We start from the raw sequence: 13,995 nt of genomic DNA on the forward strand, positions 1-13,995 counted from the left end.
GGCGACGAGGTGGCATTCTCCTAACCCTTCTTATATTGCAATGTGAAGTCATACCCCATGATCTTGCTGAGAAGTCGTTGCTAGTAAGGAGTGGTGATCCTCTGCTTGAGTAGGTATCCCAAGCTCTGATGGTCGCTCCTAACTACGAATTACTGCCCCAAGAAATACTGTCGCCACCGTTGGATTGCTGTTACAACTACTAAGAGTTCCTTGTCATATGTAGATCTGGATGTGTTGGTGAGGTTTAGTGCCTGGCTGAAAAAGGCTATCAGTCTCCCTTGTTGTGATAGAATGGCGCCAATGCCAGCACCTAACGCATCACACTCCAGCTTGAAGGGAGAATTGAAATATGGTAACGCCAGTACTAGAGTGGATGTCAAGGCCTCTTTCAACCTTTGGAAAAGCGTCCTCGGCTTCTGGGTTCCAGTCCCAAGCACCCTTCTTGAGCAGTCCGGTCAATGGTCGAGCCAGTTTTCCATAATCTTGGATGAACTTCTAGTAGTACCCTGTGAGTCCCAGGAATCCTTTACCTCGTGAATGAGTGCTTGGAAGGTGGCCGGTGCATTGGACAACCCAAAGGGCATCACAAAAAATTCATAATGACTGTCATGCGTTCGAAATGTTGTCTTAGGAACATCTGAGGCCTGTACTTGGATCTGATGGTAACCGGCTCGAAGTTCCAATTTGGAGAAAATCTGGGATCCGTGCAGCTCTCCAAAAGTTCATCGATGTTAGGCATTGGATACCTGTCCTTCATTGTTACTGCATTCAGCTGCCTGTAGTCTACATAGAATTTCCAGCCTCCATCTTTCTTCTTCACTAGTAGCACCGGTGAGGAGAACGGGCTTACGTTGGGCCGGATGATCCCATGGTTGAGCATCTCTTGGACCTATCTCCCCTTTGTGATAATGGGGATACCGATAAGGACTCACACATTGGTGCCACCCCCTAATGTAGCGGATTGGCATGGTCCAAGGTCCATGGAGGAGGTAGACCCACCAGCTCTTCAAAGACCTCTGATTGGACCCCGGGATCAATGGTGGGCTCCGTCATGCTGTGGTTGTCTAATATCTGTAATAGGAAACAACTCCCAAAATTTAGGGGGTCGATGGCCATGTAGAAGGTGAATGCTGGCTTGGTCTTGGTATTCTAGGGAGAGGCTGTTGAAGTCCCATGTGACTCGGCCTAAGGTTCGAAGCCATTGGACTCTGAGAACGGCATCCAATCCAGGCAACGATAACAAGAAGAAATCTATAGTGATCTCGGCCCCTTGTGTCCGGATGCGGACTCCATCGCAGCGGCCTTGTCTGGATACCTGATCCCCGTTTGCTACCGTTACTCGGAACCTGGCATTGGAAGTCATCTTCACCCTTGCCTTCATCGCCACCCTCGGGTCCATGAAGTTGTGTGAAGATCCTAAGTCCACCAGAATGGTCACTGGAAGTGCCCCTACCATCCCATTTAAGCGCATAGTTTGTGGGGTTTCAACCCCGGAGATGGTCGGTGTAGGCTTCCTCCTCCAAGGTCGGACTAGGGTCGTCACCTTCCTCCTCCGCTTCCCAGTTGATCCACAATAACTTCTGTACCTTGCACCGGTGGCCAGGGACATAGCATTCCTCGCAGCTATAGCATAATCCTTTCTTCCGCCTCTCTTTCATTTTCGTTGGTGTGAGCTGGCGAATTTCCAGAAACCTCCTTGGAGACAACCTGCTCGCCTAAGGGTCGCTTGCCACTGTAGGACGTGGTCGCAAGTGCTCCGGTTTAACAGTCCATCTTTGAGCTATCCACTCTTCTTCCTCCAACAATGCTAGGTGGAAGGCTCTAGCTAAAGTCATTGGTTTGAACTTTTCCACCCCTGCTCGTACCTCTGTTTTGAGACCCGCAATGAAACACCTGACTAGAGATTTTTTGTTCAGCCCTTTCATGCGACTAGAACTCCTCTGGAACTCCTCCACATACTCATGGATGGTGGAGGTTTGAGAGAGTTTCGCTAGACGCCCACATGGTTGCTTCCCAGGGGCCTGTTAAATTGAGCATCCAAGGCAACTATAAATTGACGTCAAGTGGGCTTAGCTTGATGATCCTTGTACCAGCTATACCACTCCACTGCCCGTCCTTCAAACCCAAGGCTCGCCACTGCAACCCAACTTTCCTCAGGTACCTCCTGTAGGCAGAAGTACTGTTGGATGAGGAGAAGCCACCCGTCCAGCCCGGTGCCTCCAAACTTCGACAGTTCCACCTTCCAGAACTTCTGCGAGGAGAAGAAGCCGCTCCTTATTGCCCCCAAGCTCTCCGTCCCCTTCCCGAAGCCACCACCAGCGGATGACTGGTATTGGGACTCCTCTTGTTGGTCCATTCGCCAAGCGATGTAGTTTAGACGCTCCAGCATTTCAGCGAACTTCATATTCATTTCTTCATAGGATTTTTCCAGGCTTCCTATAGGATCCTCCATTGCCAATATCTGAGCTGCCTAGGGATTCGCTTGCTCTGATACCACGATGTTAAGAACCTCTTCCCATTGTTAGGGAGAGAGCTTCGAATTTCCCCAAGCCATGGTGAGAATCACCGCTCGAAGGGGATGGCCAGAAGCGAGACACAAGAGAATACTAACGATAAAAGCAAGTTCAATCATCCACTTCCATTATTCAATCATTTATAATCATAAGCGGTTGGAGACCATTACATTAATGATGAGACACTCAGCGCAATACTAACATATACGGAGAATCTAGAGCGAAATATTCAGAGTGGCTGACGTGGCTATGGTGCGGCGGTAACGCCCCGTATCAATCTTTGCTTGTCTCTTCCACAAGCTGGAGAATATGGCTCGTAACGCCGTTAATTTTCTTCTCTGCAACCATGAAGATGCTTAGCTCTCTACTACGTACGCTGTTTCTTGTATGTCGCCCGTTATTCTGCTTAACTTCATGTTTGTGATGTTACTAATCCTGTAAACTCCTATGTAGTGATATGTTTTATATGCGGTGATACGCTTGATATTAATCTATATATTAGATTCTTCATGAAATGAGAAGTTAATTTAAAGTATCGTTTATGGATCATTAACACCTGAAATCCTTTATTTTCATTTTCTCGTTTCTTTTCGTTATCTTGCTTTTCTTTTTTTCTGTTTTCCTCTCCATGCTCGGTGAACGTTCTCTCCTGGCCAAATCCCCTGCATCAGAGAGAGAGGGAAAGGGAGAGAGAGAGAGGTTTGCAATGGACCGTAGCTATTATTTTAGGTTGTCGACGTAGTGGTGCTTGCTGCCATACTTAGTTTCAGAGTGGCTGACGGTGAAGGGGTTTTCTTCGTTTCTTTGAGACAACAAGGCATAGAGAAGGAACGAGTTTGCAAAAATAATTTGACTACGAGAAGAGTTCGGGGTGGACCTTAGACGGAATGGATCGGGATTAAGGATAAACCATGCCCAAGCCCAACCCTGAAAACCTAGATCCAAGGGACCTGGTCCAATCTCAGGTCAAAGACTCAAAGCCCAAATTATCAGTCGAAGCCAGAAGGCTCAGAACCTTACTAAACCCAAAACAACTCGGGTAGGGCTGAGGCAGGGTTGGCCGGGCTTCAAGATATTAGTTGGGTTTGGAAAGGTTACAACTCATATTTACAGGCCCAGCTCCAGACCGGAGCCCAAGAAGCCCAACCCAGGCAGATGGCTTCAGTGAATGGGAACTACAAGTCTACATCCCTTTACCAACTGAGGAAGCGAAAAACTTCGAGTGGGAGAAAGTTGTGTTATGTAAATGATGAGACAAAGGGAATAGGTTTCTTAATTGCCACATATCCTAATCTTGCCATGTGGACGTATGAGATTTTGTTACATATTTACTTCCCTAATCCATGTCATCCGTTACCCACGATGCATTGGAGTTCTCAGATTGTTTAGTTTCGAGTTTCGTGTTTCGACTCTGTACTTTCGACCTCAGTGGGCCCAAATCAGGCCCTTAGCCCACTCCCCTTTGATCCTTTTGGAGTAGTCTCTGAAGCTAGGTGTCGGCTGAGCTGTCTAGCGTTTGTCAACTTAGATTTCAGCCCATTACTTTGCTATGCCACACATCACCGAATTTAAGTCTATGAAAAAAGGATGAAGAAAGGGAAGGTTAAAGACTCGTGAATTTAAAGTTTCACTCTGGCTACCTCGACGGGGCAAGCCTATGCTGCATCAATCAACCAAAATCAGCCACAATTCACAGTTTTCTCCATTGGTAAACACCCACATCGGTGGGAAGACAGATGGCTGTCCATGGATCACACCCTTAGGCTGTTAAAAAGGCCACGTCAGTTCACACATACTTCTTGAAACAGTATCAAATGCATTGGAGGAATGGAGGGTGAACTAACATTACTTCATAGACTTCTTGAATTTGTCATTTTTTCTTTCACTTTTTCATTACTTCTTTATAATTTTTTGACTGCCCAAGGCCTGCGGATACGAGCTTGGGCTTGTACTGGGCCCACCCCCAATCTGCATGGGCTGTACCGGCACGACTCCAATACAGTAGTCATTTCGGAATGGCACGACCCGGTACAGTATGGGCGGGCACAAAAATGTGGGCCGTGAAGGCCCAAATTACACTTCGAATCATTTTGCCTTCCTGTACCCTGCATTTTCTTCTCAAACGGAGTCACAGACAACAACTACCTTCCCGCCAAGCTCTTCAAGGTTTCCACAGTTATTTAAGGACAAAGTGTTTAAATGCCAGAATTTGCATGAAATTCTTGGGATCTCTGCAAGATTGCAATGGAGTAGAATGAAATTCCAGATGAAAAAAGTAGAATTTGTATATGTAATTGTCTTCTGCGGATCTCTGCAAGACTGCAATGGCAAATCCATTATTTGCTCCTTGCAATGCTGTCATAGTTCAAACACCGAGAGAGAAGCAGAGGGTTTATGATGGGCACTGCCCATTGGGCAGTAGATCTTGTCTAGGTTGTTGACGGTAGATGGGAACAGACCGAGTTAGAGAAAGAATCGGAGGGCTTTGGCAAGAGTTTCGGAGTGCATCTTGGACGGGTTGGGTCGGGGCCGTCAGGCCAAAGGAAAAACAGTGACCAACCCAGAAACATAGACGTCGTCAGGGGCCAGGCCGAATCTCAGGTGAAAGCCCAAATTTATCAATCGAAGCAGAAACCTTGCTAGTTGCTACGCCCAAGACAACTCGGGCTGGGCTGAGGCATCGCTTGCTTGGGTTTATTGGGTATTATTCTACCCTTCTTAACAGGGGCCATAGAACTGGCTGAAACTATCAACTCCACCTGGCAACTTCTGTGTCCACTGAAACCCTACTCCTGTCATCCTATCAAGCTGTTGGCCCTATGGGCTCCCCAAACCCATCCTTGGGTCCCTTAGCCCATAACAAAGATCCTCCTTCAAATTAATCGTGGCAATTTCAGCCATGGTTTTCAAAATCGAATTGGACCAGACGATCGGACAAGAAAAACCAGGAATCAGTTAGGTGACAGATTTCATTTTTCCCAAAACCGGATTTATCAAAAAACGTTGACCAATTATTTGTCGAGATCGATTTTAAAAACCTTGATTTCAGCAACATTTTTTTAGCAAAAAAGAAGAGGAAGCAGCTTTATTGATAATAGAAGTTTAAACTGTACATGATCGTTACTAGCCCTATTATAGGTTATAGTTAGCTTGTCTATTTAGATAAACAAAGTTAGTAAAGCTAAATTTCTGTAGTAGTTTAGTAATCTGGTGTTCATAGGATCGTTTTACCCATTCCATGGGTCTTCTAGTCAAAAAGTCCACCAACTTGGAGGGCGAAATATGAGAAGCACCTTCGAGACGTGCCATGAGTAGGGGTGTCAATGGATCAGTTTCGGGTTGAATCTCATCCAATCCGAAGGTATTGTGGACGCATCAGACAGTCTAAATAATTGTATGGATTGGACCAGTCCAAATTTAAGTGGTTCATATATAATGCATATCGAATTTGGATAAAGTCGCTGAATCAAAAGGTCCGTTCATTCGTTTGAAGTTTTCTACAAAATTTTCTTCGAAGACCTAGCTAACACTCTACGCCTCCACTACTCCCTCCGGCAATTGAATGAAGAAGGTTTCTCTCAAGCAGTAGTATTCCTCGAACTCCGACAGTACTTCCGGCGGTAGTATCTCTCCAGTTGTTTTCTCTCGTCTCTCTCTAACCAATAGCAATGGTGACTAATTGACCATCATTCCATCATTCTGGTGTTATCCGATGACCAACGGCACTCCCCAGTCTCTAGTGTAATCTATCTCGTCTCTCTCTCTCTCTATCCAGAGATAGATCCTTCGCTTGTTCAGGTATTTCCTCTCTCCTCTGTCATTCCAAACAGTTTAGTTTTGTATTGTTTTTGGTTTGGGGTTCAGGAACTTCAAGAGTAACTTCAAGAACTCCCCACTTGAGTCCCCCCAAGTCTCCCTTTTTTGAACTGTGATATTTTCTGATGTACCGCTCTGGACTTGGTTACTAGCTTTGTTCAATTTTTTCTTTTTCATTTGTAAAAATTAGACTGCATTTTCTTCATCTTTGCTACCTGAAAACTAATTCCAGGTCTGTTATGTGTTTGTTTTCCTATATGGTTTATACAATATAACTATATTGTCTGGAATCAGATTATGTTTTGTCTTATGGTTTTTCAGGTTCTGCCATTATTTCTAATCATATTGTTCTGATTTAAATCCTTGCTTCTGAACTCATCTTCTTAGTCATATTTATTTTCCTTGTACTCAGACTTTGTGCTATCCAATAAAATCCATCAGAACAGATCCTTGATCAATATTAGCTTAGTACTTAGTACCTCTTGGAGAACTATTGATGGTTTGATTTGTTTTGAAGTTCTCCTTTTCCTCCACCAAATTCTTTGTTGAGTAGATTGTTTGCTGAAATCCAATCATGTCTTTCATTGCTCTAGAGTCTGATTTAATTTGATCTATTTTTGGGTTGTATGAGAAGAAACACAGTCAAAAAGAATGAGATGACTGATTTTAAAAAGTCTCGGATAAATTATTTAGAGTAATTTCATGTTAAAGTTATTAAAAGTTGATTTTGTCTTTTCGGATTTTCACCAAAACTAAGTTACTGATTTTCCATGGGAGCCCACCTAGGAATGCCAGAAACTTTTGTGCCTGGGCTGGGGCTGGGTCTGGGCCTGGGCCGAGATGAAAATATAACATGAAATAGCATATGTATAAATAATATATATGTAAATATGTACAGGCTGGGCTGGACCTGGGCCTGGGCCGAGCTGAAAATATAACATGAAATATCATATATAAATATGTATAAATAATATATATGCAAATATGTACAGGTTGGGCTGGGTCTGGGCCTGGGCTGACCTAAAAATGATCACCACTAGGCACAACCTATGGCCACCAATTTGAATAACTCATTCAACTGGGTACCTAGGTGTACCAATGAATTGGCAAACTCACTTGCAGGGCAGAGGTGGGGAGAAATCAATTAGAATGGGGTTGTCCAGACATCAGAATTCTTAGAGTTTGCTTATTTCTCAGAGCAAGTCTTGTACAGTTTGACGAAAAACAACAAAAAAAAAGATAAAAAAAAAAAACAAATAAGCATGTTTGTTTTAGAGTTTGCTTAAAACAACAAAAAACAAATAAGCAAACTATACGAGATTTCAAATGACACAGAAAATAAAGCATGCAGACTTCATACAAAAATAAAAAAAATCACAAGTCCAAAGAAAAAAGAATGTAATAGAATCATTTAGTATTAGTCTCTCAGATGATTAAAAAATGTTCAGTTGATCTAGTTACTAATCTCATTCCTATTGACAAAATAGAATCAGCTTTAGTTTAGTAGGCTTAAGTGCATAACTACAGCTCTAGTTTTATGACAACAAAGAGATGTTGAGGCTAATGTGTTTTTATGGTTTTGGTTGGACCCTATCCGAATCAAAATTAATTTGGATGGGTTGGACGGAATAAGATAATGTTGAATTGGACCAGTCCAGACTTAATGGATTTGGTCTATCTGTATTGGACTCGTATTAGACCTGATCAGATTGAACCAATATCCAATCCATTGATATCCTTTTTTGTAAACAATCTCATTGTCTTATGGAATCACTGTTTCACAATTACTGTATTTATTTGTTTTGTTTAATCTCTTTCAAACTCATTGGGAACAACTGAGCTTATTTACTATTTATTACATATTAGTGATAAAGTCATAAGTGTTATCATTTGAATCTCATTATACTTTCTTGTTGTTTATGTTGGTGAAAATTAATTAATTTATTTTTCTTAATGCATTAAGGATGGATGAACCAAGTGCTGAAAATGCAAATGTGCTTGAAAACCCGAGTGAATCATCTATGGCATATAGCTCTACTAGAAAGAGGGTTAGGTCCAAAGCATGGGAGCATTTTAAGAAAATAAAATTGGATTCTAGGGAGCAGAGAGCTATTTGTAAACATTGTAGAAAATAATGTATAGGTGGAAGTTCTAAAGGAACAAGCCACCTTTTAGGGCATGTACCAAAATGTCCTAAATTAAAACAAAAGGACACAAGTGAACAAGAAATTGTAAAAAACTTAAAATTTGACAAAGATAAGAGCTGGATGGACTTAACAAAGATGTTAATAAAGCATGGACATCCTTTTAGTATAATTGAAGAAGAGTTTTTTCAAATATTTTTCAATAATCTTCAACCATCATTTTGGCTTGTTTCTCGAAATACAATAAAGAATGATGCCATGAAGATTTACTTGGATGAAAAGGAGTTGTACAAATACTTTGATGGTTTGGATTGTAAGATTAGCTTAACCACCGATATGTGGAATTCGAAACAAAATTTGGGGTGTAAGATTCGAGAATCTCATGGTCGACTCAAAGAAATAGAGTCGCCACCCATTTTTTTAGAGGAAATGGGCCCTCATTTTCAGATTTAAAAATTTTAAATTAAGTCTTTGATAGTGACTCCGTCCTCCATAGGAAAAGCACTAAACCAAAAGGTATTGGGTTCCAAAGATTAGGAGAGGGAATGTGTTAGGCACCCCTCTCTCCAAACTGCTATAACAGCCCATTACAGGAGTAATTCAAGCTCAAATTCCAACAAAACACCAATTAATAGGATTGCTCAAAGCTCCTGAAATCTAGCAAAAACGTTCACAACTTCACCCATAATTGATTTGAGGTGATGTTATCGGGTCTTAGGCACTGGTTTCCCTAAGACCTCGCCCCTCTACTTTTTTTTTCTCAATCTGAAGGAAATTTGAGTGCAAGTTTCCAAGGATTTTAGGACTATAAATAATCTAAAACTAAACTAAAAGCAAAGAGACAATAGAATGAGAGGCTTACCTCTCGTATGCAACATTGAAATAAACTTTCCTACAACTGAAAGGACTTCAAATGAAATTTGAACAAGGCACGGAACTAGATAAGTGATTTTGGTGTTAAGTCTGAAAAACAGGGGATGAAGCTTGAACTTGGCTTCAGGGATTTCAGGATTTCAAACAGAATGACTGTTACAGAAGTTGGAAAACTGCCCTGATCTGGGCATCTATTTATAGGGAATATGGAGGGAGATGGCTCTGAAACTCGTCCAGATATAATGTCTGTGATTCAACAAAAATTTTTACTAAATTAGGCAAGGATTTTAAGAGAGAAGGACATGTAATTGGCCTTTCCTTCTTTGTGCTACAAATCTTCTCAATTTTGGAGGGCTTCTCATAGACTTCGTACGTCCAACGAGAGATTGGGGTATGTCAGACGTTGCAGCTCCATATTTGAGATTAACGATGGCAAAAAACGTAAATTTGATGAAATTTTAAATAATGTTTTGTCCTTTCTTGGTTTTAAGTGGGGGCCTATTCAGTTCCCACCCACTTAAGATCCTAGGTTGGACAGCTGATGTGGTGTTTCAATCTGGTGCATCGAAATTATATCTCTTTAGTTTAACAATTAAATAGATGGATCATGAAATTTGGCGTGCCAGGGTTTTTTGAGTCTCTAAACACAATAGTGAAATCTGATTGGAAAAATGGGATCGGGATGACTAAAATTTATGGCTAACAAGTTCGAATCAATAAGATTTATTGAAATAGAATCTTTGTTTGATGAAGGGTCAAACAGAAGAATTTTGGGATGAAATTTAGTGGATAGGCATCTTTGAACATCTCAAATCTAATGAAAGTAATGAATTTTTGATCATAGGTTTAGATTGACTAATTTAATTCAGATCTTGGTCTTATGGATTTTCAATCAACGAAAGGGCCCGAAATAGAACATTGCTTTTTCAACAGTCAAATGAAGGTGTTTGGTCATAAAATTTGATGTGTTGGGGATTTTTTGGGTCTTTGAACATAGTGGTGATGTCCGATTGGACAAATGGGGTCGAAACAATGGAGATTCATGACACATGAGCTTTTGGTCAATAAGATTTATCAAAACAAAATACAAGGTTAATGTTGGATCAAACAAGGGAATTTTGGGATAAAATTTGGTGAGTAAATATAGATTAGGCTTATAAGGTTGTTGAAAGGATTTGATTGTGTTAAGTATGTGTAGATCACGGATTTTAGACTTGAAGAGTTTCGTAGTGTTACACGTCAAAACAGTGTCTCTACTGAATGTTTAGCTAAACCCAAGAATTTAGGGTTAAAATTTTGTGTGATTAATTGTTTGAGGATTTTGTTTCACGTAATGGAGTTTGGTTGGCGATCAAGTGGCATAATCAAAACCATCAAAAGGGAATCATGTAGATTTAATGGTGGACTTTTGGGCATTTGGGCAAAACTTTAGTTTCTTAGGGTTTTGACATGTTTTAATGTGATCAATGTGGTGCGGTCAAGCATCCCAAATGTTGGAGATTGATCAAAGAAGGGGCCAAGCAAAAATTGGGTAATAATATGGGGTATTGTAGTTTAACAACACACTTTATAGATTATGGGTGGGGGCTGAAAAAGAAAATTATTGCATGTGGCAGTTGAATGTCCCCATAATGCAAACACTTTGTATGAAGTCATTATGGAGAGGTTGTTAACTTGGAACATTGATAAAAAAATATGTTGTATAACATTTGACAATGCCTATCACAATGATGTTATGGTTAAGGAGCTCAGGAGTTGGCTTTATGTTAAGGGTTTGCTCCTATTGCATGGTGACCTATTTCATGTGAGATGTGTTGCTCACATCTTAAACCTTATTGTGCAAGATGGGTTAAGAGAAGTATCACCATTGTAATATAAGATTCGAGAAATTGTTAAATATGTAAGGCTGACACCCTATAAGAAGCAAAAATTTGACAATGCAAGAAACCAAGCAAAAGTACAACATAAGATAGGGGTGGTTGTTGATTGTCTAACGTAATTGAACTCCACAAATGACATGTTGAACACAGCTTTAGAGTTAAAGGAAGCATTTCGTCGACTAGCTGAACTTGACCGTGACTATAAGAATCTATCATTTGATGAGAACAATAGTATGGGATTGTTTACAAGTTTTTTACATATGCATAAAAAATTTCTGAAGTACTATTTCTCCAACATCAAATATATTGCTCTCAAATCTCTTGTTTACAAGTTTTTCTTTGACTATAGATCTATAGTGACGAACAAATGACAAAATATCATCTATCATTACAAGTGGCGTCACTATAGCTTATAGTAACGGATTTCAATTTCAATCACTAACATTAGGACTATAGTGACGGTTCCATTCGTTACTATAAAGTCTAACTATAGTAACAAACAACATATAACCATCACTATAAATCTTAACATGTAATGACGGATGTCAAAATTCGTTACTAATTTTAGGCCTATAGTGACGATTACATTTGTCACTATAAAATCATGTTATAGTAACAAGCAATACATGACCATCACTATAAATAATTATAGTGACAGAGAGATCCATCACTATATTGCTTTTTTTATTTTCATATCACATCAAATTTACAAATAAATTTCTATAAAAACTTAATATATTAATTAAAAACCAAAAACACATAAAAAATATAATCTTCATACATAAAAGTGTAAAAAATGTATCACAAATGACAATCTATCTTGTTACATATAATAAACCAAAATAAAAATGAAAAATATTGCTCTCAAATCTCTTCATCAATTTATGTTGTTATTTTTTACATATGCATTTAACATGGAAAAAAATAAAATAAAAATTAGATTTTTGAATCAATACATACAAAAAAAGAAAAGTAAAGGCACTCACAAAAGAAGAAAAAGATTAAATCGGATCAAGGGAAAAGTACATTTAAATAAAATAGACAAGAAACATTGCACACATAAACAACATGGCATTACCTTCTAGGAGACCTAAGATAAATGAAAATAAAAAATAACTGAATTGTGGCAATGGAATAGATATCACCATACATGGAGAACTAGAGAAGCTTGAGAGTTGTGTATATTTATAGCTAAAGATAATTGTGTACATTTGGGCAAAACCAACATATAAGATTAGGTAGCTACTATAAGTCACTAAGGCTTTATGATGTTTTTAAACAACCAATCAATGTCCAGAATTTTCTCCCCCTCTCTCTCTAAGCCCTTAATTTCTATAGTAAATTCCATTAGTACTCTTTGAATTGGAGGAGAGTTTCAAGAAGGGAGCTCTTGCCATCAGAACTAACCATAGAGGAAAATAGTCCCTAGTTTTGAGAGCTTGTAGCTTAAATGCCACGGAAAAACCCTTGCATTCAATTACAATATAAAAATGAATGTAAAGTTTCATGACAAAATTAAATTGATAGATATACACACAAAGAGAGAGAGAGAAAGAGAGAGAGAGATTAAACAATATGTTTTGATTGTTTACCAAAAAATAAACAAATATATTGAAATTAGAGAAGAGAGAAATGTGGGCTTGACCCTAGCTTGGTTTTTTAGATTTTGACTGTCAAAGTATCGAACACTAAAATCCTTATTGTCATCTCTATCACCAACTTAGAACATTGATCATGAGAAGAAATAATACTCCAACTTACATATTAACATAGAAGAGAATCTGTACACCTACTTCAGGCTAGTGTTTTAAAATTCAAGCGAAATACAAATGGTTTCAGAATGTACACAAATTGAAACAAAAAAATAATAATAAGATAAACCACCATGTGAAGATAAACATTGTATAAGAACCCAAGCCATATAAATCACTATGCAAAGACAAATAGGTAGGGTGCAACTACAACCTGGAAACAAAAGAAGTTAAAAAAATAAAGACTTAAAAGTTAAGAAACACGTATGTGCATGCATCCGAAGCAAAAATGCAACTATCATTCAATAAAATATTCTAAAAATTACACACAACTACATCCATAAATACAGCTCATAGCTGCTCTTCCTAAACATGTATTTTCAAATTCCCCATTTACAACCACAAAGGAATTGGAAAGGGTCCACAGTAAGTAGGGTCTCAATGTTAGGGTTTGGGAAATCATGGATGAATATTTCAAATTACCATTTACTAGTCAAAGAAAAAACCATAAGAAAAAAATATATTACCAACAAGGAGAAGGGATGATCGCAAAATAGAGTTGAACAAATCCAACCAAATAAGCTAGTCATAAACAATCCATTAAGCAAACTTGCACACCCCTGCCTAGACAAGCAGAATTATAGAATACCACGTTGAAGACAAAAAATATAATATAGAGGAGAATCACCTATAAGCAACATCAATAATTTTACCTAATCCTTGCGTCCCAATAGAATTTGTTCTTGCGAAATGCCAACCATGCATGCACCTTAGAAACTACAAAAGAGGCAAGGAAACATGTGGCGTCCTGTACATAGGTTCATCAAAACCAAAAATGCATGGAGTGTCAAAGGTCAGAAAAAAGCAAAAGTAAGAGACTAGTTGATAATGGCATCTTCTTAATTAATTTCTGTTAGATTAGATAGGAAAAGGAAATTTCCATGAAGTTCCGGCCAGTAAGATAAATTCCAACCAAACTATTTAGAAGAAAAACTATTAGATAAAATCCAAAAATGGA

General features: G+C 39.1%; 2 pseudogenes; both read left to right on the plus strand.

The window, feature by feature from the left end:
- Nucleotides 1–8,281: 8,281 nt before the first annotated feature.
- LOC148876062 (zinc finger BED domain-containing protein RICESLEEPER 3-like) lies at nt 8,282–9,528 on the plus strand (annotated as a pseudogene).
- Nucleotides 9,529–10,885: 1,357 nt separating this feature from the next.
- LOC148876063 (zinc finger BED domain-containing protein RICESLEEPER 2-like) lies at nt 10,886–12,112 on the plus strand (annotated as a pseudogene).
- The last annotated feature ends 1,883 nt before the right edge of the window (nt 12,113–13,995 follow it).

The sequence above is a fragment of the Nelumbo lutea genome, chromosome 1, assembly GCF_056320005.1.
Source record: "Nelumbo lutea isolate HS-2025 chromosome 1, American lotus-T2T, whole genome shotgun sequence".
NCBI lineage: Eukaryota > Viridiplantae > Streptophyta > Magnoliopsida > Proteales > Nelumbonaceae > Nelumbo > Nelumbo lutea.